Source organism: Canis lupus, chromosome 3, assembly GCF_011100685.1.
Source record: "Canis lupus familiaris isolate Mischka breed German Shepherd chromosome 3, alternate assembly UU_Cfam_GSD_1.0, whole genome shotgun sequence".
NCBI lineage: Eukaryota > Metazoa > Chordata > Mammalia > Carnivora > Canidae > Canis > Canis lupus.
The window spans coordinates 21420175-21429981 of NC_049224.1; the positions used below are offsets into that span (position 1 = coordinate 21420175).

Consider the following 9807-nt stretch of genomic DNA (forward strand, 5'->3'; position numbering starts at 1 on the left):
GAGAGTCCAGAAATAAACCCATGCATTTATATAGTCAACTAATATGTGACAAAGAAGCCAAGAATACAATCGAGAAAGGGCAGTCTCTTTAGTAAATGATGCTGGGATAACTAGACAGCCACATGCAAAAGAATAAAGCTGGATCATGATCTTATACCACACACAAACATTAACTTAAAATGGATGGAAGACTTGAACATAAGACCTGAAATCATAGAATTCCTAGAAGAAAATATAGCTTTTTTAAAATTGGTTTTAGTGATGATTTTTTGGATTTTGACACCAAAAGCAAAGGCAACAAAAGCAGAAATAAACAAGTGGGATTACATCAAACTAAAAAGCTTCTGCATGACAAAGGAAACCATTAACAGAATGAAAGGCAACCTGCTGAGTGGGAGAAAATATTTTTAGATCATATGTCTGATAAAAGGTTAATATTCAAAATAGATAAAGAACTCATACAACTCCATAGCAAAAAACAATCCATTAAAAAATAGAAGATCTGAGTACTTATTTTTCCAAAGAAGACCTGCACATGGACCACAAGTACATGAAAAAATGCTCAACATTACTCATCATCAGTAAATGCAAATCAAACCACACTGAGATACTATCTCATACCTGTTAGAATGGCCACTACTCAAAAGACAAGCAATAGCAAGTATTGATGAGGCTATGGAGAAAAAGGGAAGCCTGTACACTGTTGGTAGGAGTATAAATTGGTGCAGCCACTATAGAAAACAGTTTTGAGGTTTCTGAAAAATTTAAAAATAGAACTATTATATGATCCAGCAATTCTACTTCTAGATATTTATTCAAAGAATATGAAAACACTAACTCACAAAGGTATATGCACCCCTGTGCTCATTGCAGCATTATTTACAATAGCCAACACATAGAAGCCATGTAAGTGTCCATCGATGGATAAGTGAATAAAGAAATGTGTATATTTATATGGTGTGTTTGTGTATATAAACATATATATATATTCCATCCTATGTGTGTGTATATGTTATATATATAATATGTATATTATATGTATAATATATAATGGAATATCATTCAGTCATAGAAAAGAATGAAATCTTGCCATTTGGGACAACATGGATGGACCTTGAGGACATTATGCTAAGTGAAATAAATCAAACAGAGAAAGACAACCATGATCTCACATATATGTAGAAACTAAAACCATAAAACAAAACCAAAGATACAGAGAAAAATTGGTGGTTCTCAGAGGCAGAGGTGGGCAGTGTGGCAAAATGGGTAAAGGTGGTGAAAAGATACAAATTTCCAGGTATAAAATAAATAGGCTCTGGGCATGTAATATACATCAAGGTGACTCAAATTAAGAAGGCTGTATTGCATATTTGAAAATTGCTATGAGATCTTAAAAGTTCTCCTCACAAGGAAAAAAAAAATATTTGTAACAGATCTTAGGAGTTCTCATCACAAGGAAAAAAAATGTATAACTCTGTGGCAATGGATGTTAACCAGACTTAATGTGGCAATCATTTCACAATATACACAAATATCAAACCATTATATTGTACACCTGAAACTAATGTGATGTCATGTGTCAATTATATCTCAATTTAAAAATACCCAAAAAAGGGGATGCCTGGGTGGCTCAGCGGTTTAGCGCCTGCCTTCAGCCCAGGGCATGATCCTGGAGTCCCGGGATCGAGTCCCATGTCGGGCTGCCTGCATGGAGCCTGCTTCTCCCTCTACCTGTGTCTCTGCCTCTCTCTCTCTGTGTCTCTCATGAATAAATACATAAAATCTTTAAAAAAAAGCAAAATATGCTGAAAAAAAACTAAAAATTCTTCAAAACATTAATGGTAACTATTACTTAATGTTGAACCAAAAAGATTTTTGTTTACCTTTTCCAAATTATACAAACCATTTTTTTAAATTTTTTTTTATTTATTTATGATAGTCAGAGAGAGAGAGAGAGAGAGAGAGGGGCAGAGACACAGGCAGAGGGAGAAGCAGGCTCCATGCACCGGGAGCCCGATGTGGGATTCGATCCCGGGTCTCCAGGATCGCGCCCTGGGCCAAAGGCAGGCGCCAAACCGCTGCGCCACCCAGGGATCCCCTACATACTATTTTTATAATTGAAAATTTATTAACTTCCAAAGTAATCCCATTGGCTTAGCATTTTCTCAGAGTTCTAGAGGCATAGCAAGTAGTTATTATTGCCAATAGACATGTCTCTCCACTGAAAAGTGATTTTTAGAAGATATCACTATGTTCCTATTTCTTCAGTTTATTTCAAGTTAAAATAGCATTTACTTGTGTGGATACCTCTTGGTTTTATGGAGGGTGCTCTACTTCACGAAAACAGCACTGGCCGTTATCCTAAATAACCTAAGCCATTAAGAAAACCCCTTAAAATGCACCTTCAATACATCTTGGCAACTTGCTAAAATGACATGCGTAAAAAGGAAAAATCGGTAATGGGCTACAATGTATATTTCCTATACTAGCCTTTCTTCTATGTCTGGTAATAAAAATGAAAAAGTCACGTTTCCATCCCAGAAAGCAATAATAGAGAGTCTGCCTTGAGTAGGTTCATGACTGTGTGTATATGCCAATTGCCCCATCTTTCCTATGTCTCGTATTTATTCTACTGTTCGTTCCTGATCTTCCGGGTGATTCTTATTTGTAAGGCACAAATATGTGCTCTTAATTTAATTCCTTGCTCTTATTTTCATATTTAGTTTCAAATGGCATAGTCCTTATTTCAGTCAAGAATGTTTAACTATATCCTCTGGGAATAGGTTCATGTTTGCTCTTTCAGCAGTCCTAGGGACATTTTTTAGCAAGTTAAATGACTTGCTAAACAAAACAAAACAAAACAAAAACAAAAACAACCCCCCCCCCCCCAAAAAAAAAACCCATTCTTTTCAGAATCATTTTGAATGATCATTTCTAAAGGGAGCATCTTCTTTTAGTCTGGAATCACTGACAAAGAGATGCTCCCCTGTTTCTAGTCCTTTTGAACACCAAACATAAGGAGCAAATAAATTGAATTCTTAGTTATCTGAGGACCTTTTGGATTTATAGGAACAAAATGATGAAAACGAATACTTTAATGCTTTAATGGTACTTCTATTCCCCTCCTAAGCTTTAACTTTGGCCATTTGCTTCTCTAAACCTGCTGCAATGTCTGCATACTGCTGAAACAAAACCCGTAGGTCAGTGTAAACACTATAGCACTACTGGCTTTTTTACTGGTGATTGGAATTGGAATATTTTCAAATTATCAATTTGGTCTATGTTTACCACTTAAAGAGAGATTTGGAATTGAAACAAGATGTCAACTAACATGCCCTCCTTGGAATATGCTGGGTGTCCCATACCTGACAGGTTCAGCACATTCCCACCTCTTTTTCTTTTGGTGTCACTGGCCTGCCACTGAGTAACACCCATATAAGCAGAAAGATTAAAGTATGTACTATTTTGGGATTCTCCAAAAATAAACAACCTACAAAAATACAATCTAAAAGCATAATGTTTTGGGGACCTCTGCCACCACCACTGCTGCCACCCCCACTGTACCATGGCACCTTGCCCCAGCATCTTCTTCTCTGTTTGAGAGCAGGGCAAGACCATGCACGTGCTGCCAGAGACTAGGGCCAGAGCTGGAAGGAGGGAGTGGTGACCATGGAGACCTGGCTGTAGGGCTCACTCGAGACCTCCTGTCTGTATGGGCAGCTTCCCAAGTTCCAGGATGGAGACCCTACCCTGTACCAGTCTAACTAACACCATTCTGCGACACCTGGGCCTCTCCGTGGGGCTGTATGGGAAGGACCAGCACGAGGTGGCCCTGAACGTGCTGAATGGTGGTGTGGAGAACCTCTGCTGCAAATACATCATCCTCATCTACACCAACTCTGAGGCAGGCAAGGAGGAGTAGGTGAAGGCATTATGAGGGCACCTGAAGTCTTGTGAGATCCTGCTGTCCCAGAACTAGGGGCCTTCAACTTAAGCAACCAGATCTCCTTCACAGATGAAAACCTGCTGGACTTACTGCTGATTCACCAGGTCCTGGCCCACGGCTGCCTGGACTCCTTCCCCCTGCTCTTGGCCTACTTGGCGCACGTCAACACCTGGCCCAAGCTCAGGCCTTCCTGGCTTCTCCCCAGACGTGAACCTCCTTATCAACAGCAATCAGAGGCAGTGAGAGCTTGAGGCACCCTTGGCAGGAGGCGGGGGCTGCCTGCCTTCCTTTCCCCAGAACCAATAAAATTTCTAAGAGAGGAAAAAATAATAATCATCAAAAGTAAGAGCATAGTGTTCTTCTCAAAGAAAATTTACTACATAACCATTTCTCCAGATACCAGTGTGACATACATGAACTGACTGATGGACAAGGTGGCCTTGCTTGGACCAAGAGATGAAATATTTTGAAGGAAATTCTAGTGGCAGAAAGAGACATGTAAACTGGCATATAAGCCACGTGAACATTTCCTAGGTGTTCTGTTTTAGAGAAAATTTGCCCGAAGTATTTCCTGAATTCAGAGATAACACATCACTGATGAATGACACACAAGGAATATAGCTCATTACTAATGAGATTATTTGAAGATATTCTTAAAAACTGGTCAGTGAGAATCAAATATAAGCATATGTTTTTGAAATGGCAGAAGAATCATTTGAGAATTGACCGTTTTATAGGTTTTCATGAATGATTAAGAAGAGCATAAGAAAAATGCATTTAAATTCTTTGTATATGATCATGGGATGAGTACAGTAGAATATATGGAAATATCAAAACTTTCAAGACAGAAAGCCATAGTTTTCTAATCTATGAAATACATATAATAATTCCTATCTTGGAACTACTTGTGAATTAAATGTAAAAATATATTTGTAAGTGGTTCATCATGGGAATGATATCCTGAAACTAGATTGAAACATTGAAAGATGGCTGAATATTGGGAAATTGCTTTCACCCCATTGGAGAACATACCCCAGTGAATGACAATTAAGGAGGTTTTGGAAATGAATACAAGGACATAGTCTTAATGGCCACCGTGATGTGATACATGGCCTTATCATGAAGAATACCCAATTGAATGTTGCAGAGGTAGGAGAGAAAATAAGAATAAAGATGGTCAAACTGATGAGTGGGTTGAAGTATGAAAGCTGCTGAGAGAGATGAGGAAACCAAGCATTGTCTTGATAAAGAAGAAAATTGCCTCAATACCAGGCAATCGTTATCTGATCTTGACTGAAGAAAAGGATGAACAATAACAAGCAAAGCTAATTATAGAAGGTGATCTCTTATGATATGAATTTGAGGAAGCACATAACATAGTTCCCTTGTCCTCAGGATTCATATTTGATTCCTATCGCTGGTCACATTTCTTGGCCCCTAGAATATACTAAACAAATGTTCTGGGATAAAGAATGAATGAGTGTCTTAGGTTGGGTTCCTCAGCAGAAGCAGACTCTCTAATAACGATTCAAGTGCAAGTAGTTTATTTGGAAGGCAATCCCAGGAAGCTCCAGTAGAAGAGTGGAGGAGTAAGACAAAAAAAAAAGGGAAAGGAGTCTCAAAAATTGTATGTTAATGGCCAAGTTACCAGTGTGAGCCACTGTGGCTCATTTCTACCAGCTTTCTATGAGAGATGATATAGAACTGCCGTTCTTATTAGTTGAGGGCTGCTGCTGAGGACATCTATGCTCTATTGCCTTCCCTCAGAGCATGCTTCTATGGCAGAGAAAGCCCTCAGGCAGAGGTCCCCAGGTGTAGGCAGGAAGAAACCGTAGGCTGTATAAGAATGGCGATTGCTGAGGGACAATGAACAGAGCACAGATTGTGTCTGCTCCACTGAGCGAATGAGTAATGCATGACTTACAGCTTTCTTCCCTTGGATCTGTAGGTCATTTCAGTCTTCAAATGACCAAGAGTGAAATGTCAGTGCCTAAGTAACCATCAAGCCATATTAATGAACATTTTCGTTATCATCGTAGTTAACTTCTGGGAGAAAACATATTTATAGGAAAAGAGACACTGGGAGGAGAAAAATCACTGATGAAGTGTATATAGAAAGGGTGGTAAAGAGCCCTTGAAAATAAATTTGTGACAGCAATGTTGCCTAGGTCAGGCCATTTTTATGAAGACTGATAATAGTTATCCTAAATGATAGGATAAATGTAATTGCATCTTGGAGAAACTGTGAAGCATGTAAACTTCCTCCCTCTCTCCTATCTTTCACTGCCCTTGCCTCCCTCTTTTCCTTCCTTCCAAAATAGATATAAATATTAAATGGTTTTCCTCATCTTGTAGGATTTAAGTATTCAGGCGATAGTGCTACAAAATAGAATCCTCCAATTTACAGAAAATTTATGTTTGCTCCCTTTCTAATTAGGGTACTTAGAAAAGTTTCTAGGATTTTGAACGTTCAACCAAATACTATGCTTGTCTGACCTTAATAGGAGCCTAAGGCAAGCAAAGAAGTGAGTTTGGCCCAATATACTCACCCAGAGGGATTCATTGTCAAATATATTTCATTTACTAGATTGTGAATTTTTAGTGTCCACATCCACTCTTTTCCACAAAAGTTCGAGAGTAGTTATATTTAAACAGGACTACATCCTCATGAGATGTGCCAATTTGCATTATTAGCTGGTTCAAATTTCGAAGAATTAACAGCTTAGAACTGAGCATTTTATTGCTGCCTGCTTTTTCTTTGTCTCTATTTGGTAATGTAGACTATGGACTATATCCCATTATCAAGCTCAAACACCTAACATTTTATTCACTGGCTATTCAAAAAAAGGTGGGGTTTAAAAAATACCTGAATTATGTGGATTTTTTTATTGTATTTTGATTAGATATAGCTTTAGGAAAAGTTGTGAAAATATTCTTACATATTCTTCCGGACGTCAGTTGTCTAGGGGTGGTTCAAATTTTGTATTCTTCCCCTTTTGTTTATCTTTTATTTTGATGGTTAGAAATATAGTATTTACTCTTTGTCAAAAGAACGAAACAGGATTTTACTCAATGATTTTTTCTTTTAACCACATCATTCACTGAACTCTGACTCTAATATGTAATTACTACATTTTTCTGTAGATACTTTTCCATGTAAATATCTTGTTTAGATATTTTCCATTTAATTCCATTAAATATTTTATATTTAAATATTTAAATTTCATCCATTAAAAAAAGAAATGAGCATAATTCCTCAGCTTGAATCTCACACTGGTGAAAAATCATTATTCTCAATCTTTCAATAGGTTTGTCATAATGACTATTATTAGCATTACATAACTTTTGTGGTATCTGTGCCAAAAGGAGATAGTACACTCATTAACATAGATACAATTCATGGTGTGTGCTTATAGAACATGTGAAGAAAGTATCTGTGGCTGTGTTCTTAAAGATCAGAACTCAGCAATAATAACATGAAGAAATATTCAATGCATAAGAATAATTATTAATACTTCCTATTATTTTGTACTTTCTTAACTTAAAACTATTAGATCCTTAAAAATAATATTTAAGTGTTTGAAAATCATTGTTACCTACAAAGAAACTTACAATATACAGAAACTACAGAAGAGTGTTTTGATAGAGGATGTGGTTAGAAACTGTAAGAAAAAAATCAATTAATGCTAAGACATTGCAAACCATTATCTTGTTTCAGTATTTGTGCTTTTTCAAAGGGAAATAAATCCTATGAGATCCTAATATCTCGTAGATATAAATTCAATAAAACAAACTGAGTATGCTCATATAGAGAAATTGTTTAGGGAGATGTTTTGTGATAATTATCTTTTTTAAAAGCTCAGTACATTTTAGGAAACCATTAAAATAAATTTCCATTCTAGGGGCACCTGGGTGGCTCAATCAGTTAAGCATCTGCCTTCTACTTAGGTCATGATCCCAGGGTCCTGGGATCCAGCCCTGCACTGGGCTCCCTGCTTATTGGAGAGACTGCTTCTCCCTCCCCTTCTGCCTCTTTCTCTGCTCATGCTTGCCTGCTCCCTCTCTCTCTGAAATAATGAAATAAAATCATTGTTTTGGTATCCATTTGCTCTTAATGATAGTAAGTTACTACAAAATCCTGCATTTGAACAGAACTGGAAAAATGAAGGAATAACAGAACTGGAGAAATGAAGGAATAATTATTTAGTCATGTTTTACATGTTTTACATGCTGTCACATGTGTTGTTGCTTTTCTATTATTACTTTATTAATTTCTTTTAGAGACTGTGCAGCGAATCACAAGGAGTAGATAGATCTCTTTCCTTTACCAGTCCCTTGGGCACAGCAGGTCCTGAGCAACTTGCTCTAGAATGTTGCAACAGGAGTTTCAAACATCAAAATAAAAATATGAAGAGGAAATCCTCATCTTATGATACATGGGGGCTGATTACCTCCTTTGAAAATAGGAAGATTAAGTTACTATAAAAAACCCTCTCTTTGCCTGTGTTACACAATTGTAAGCCTAGTGCTGAAATAGCACTGAAGACAGCACAGGATCCTGGGGAGAGGTGTCCCTAACATCTGAACTGTACACTGGACAGGCAAGTTGGTTGTACGTGCAGTAATACCCTTGGATGATGATGAAAGAAAAGAAAAATTATCAAGTTTCACAAGTTGCTTGTACTCATATATATTTTCTCAGTTGCAGATCCTCAGCTATTTTACAGAGTGGAAAGTTTTGAATTGAGGAGTTTCAAGAAGAATCATGGTGCATTTTTTTTAATGTCTCAGGAAATAGTTTTTATGGTAATTTAGACTATGAGCAAACTCATTTATTTAGACATTAATAAAATGTTCTTTTCTTCATGTAATATTTTATCCAAGGACACTTTAGATGTGTTCAAAGAGGTGACTATTTTAACAAATATTGTTATATTTGTATCAACCAGTTACATGCTGTAATCATGGTCTTTTGTGATTCATTATCTTTTTATTTTTTTTAAAGATGGTCTATATTTAGCCTTTGTAGAGGTACATTCCTATTTTGTGCCCAAAAAACAAACTTAACAACTATTAGAAATATGTTTTAAATTAGTGTTTTATTTCAGTGTGAATTATCATTACTGTATTGTTTAATGTAAAGGTGGAAACAATATTCAGTGCAATTTTCAATAAAAATAATACAAATCTTTGTTAAAAAACCAAAAATATTGAAGATTGCTACTTGAATAGCTTTTTTACTTTTATTATTATTATTATTATTATTATTATTATTATTAATTTTTTTGTTATCTATACCCCTTAGAGATATGGATTAATTTTTCTTCACTAGGATTTATTTATTTTCCTTTTCAGATTGTGTTGTTGCCATTCTCCCTAATACAGGCATTAAAAAAACATATATCCCATCAGAAGTGTATTGTAATTTGAATATAAGCAGATAGACAGATGGGTGAGTGATGAGTACTGTGAAATAAACCTAAAAATATAAATGCAGCTTTGTTTGCAATGACAACTAATGCAACTAATTTAAATATGAAGGTTCAGGTATGGCAGTAAGCTAAAAATCATTAAAAATGATTTAAAAATATCAAATCTCTCCTTGCGTAGAAGCAGACTATACTCTTAGACTTTGAAGATCAGGCTTATGGGTTCATATTATTTGGTGATGATTAGGACAGGGTGTCATTCTGTGACACTCCAGGGCAAGTGGCCTCAGGGTGTCACAATATGGCACACTGGCTCAGTAATGTAAAATCAATCTAAATGGCACCTCTGAACTACTCTGGAAAGTTAGCTTTCTGATGAGAACTTCGCTCCTGAAGAAGCACTTGGCTAAGTAACAACAGATATCTCTGCCA

General features: G+C 36.5%; 1 pseudogene; it reads left to right on the forward strand.

Moving 5' to 3' along the window:
- Nucleotides 1-2435: 2435 nt before the first annotated feature.
- Nucleotides 2436-4197, forward strand: LOC100686077 (annotated as a pseudogene).
- The last annotated feature ends 5610 nt before the right edge of the window (nucleotides 4198-9807 follow it).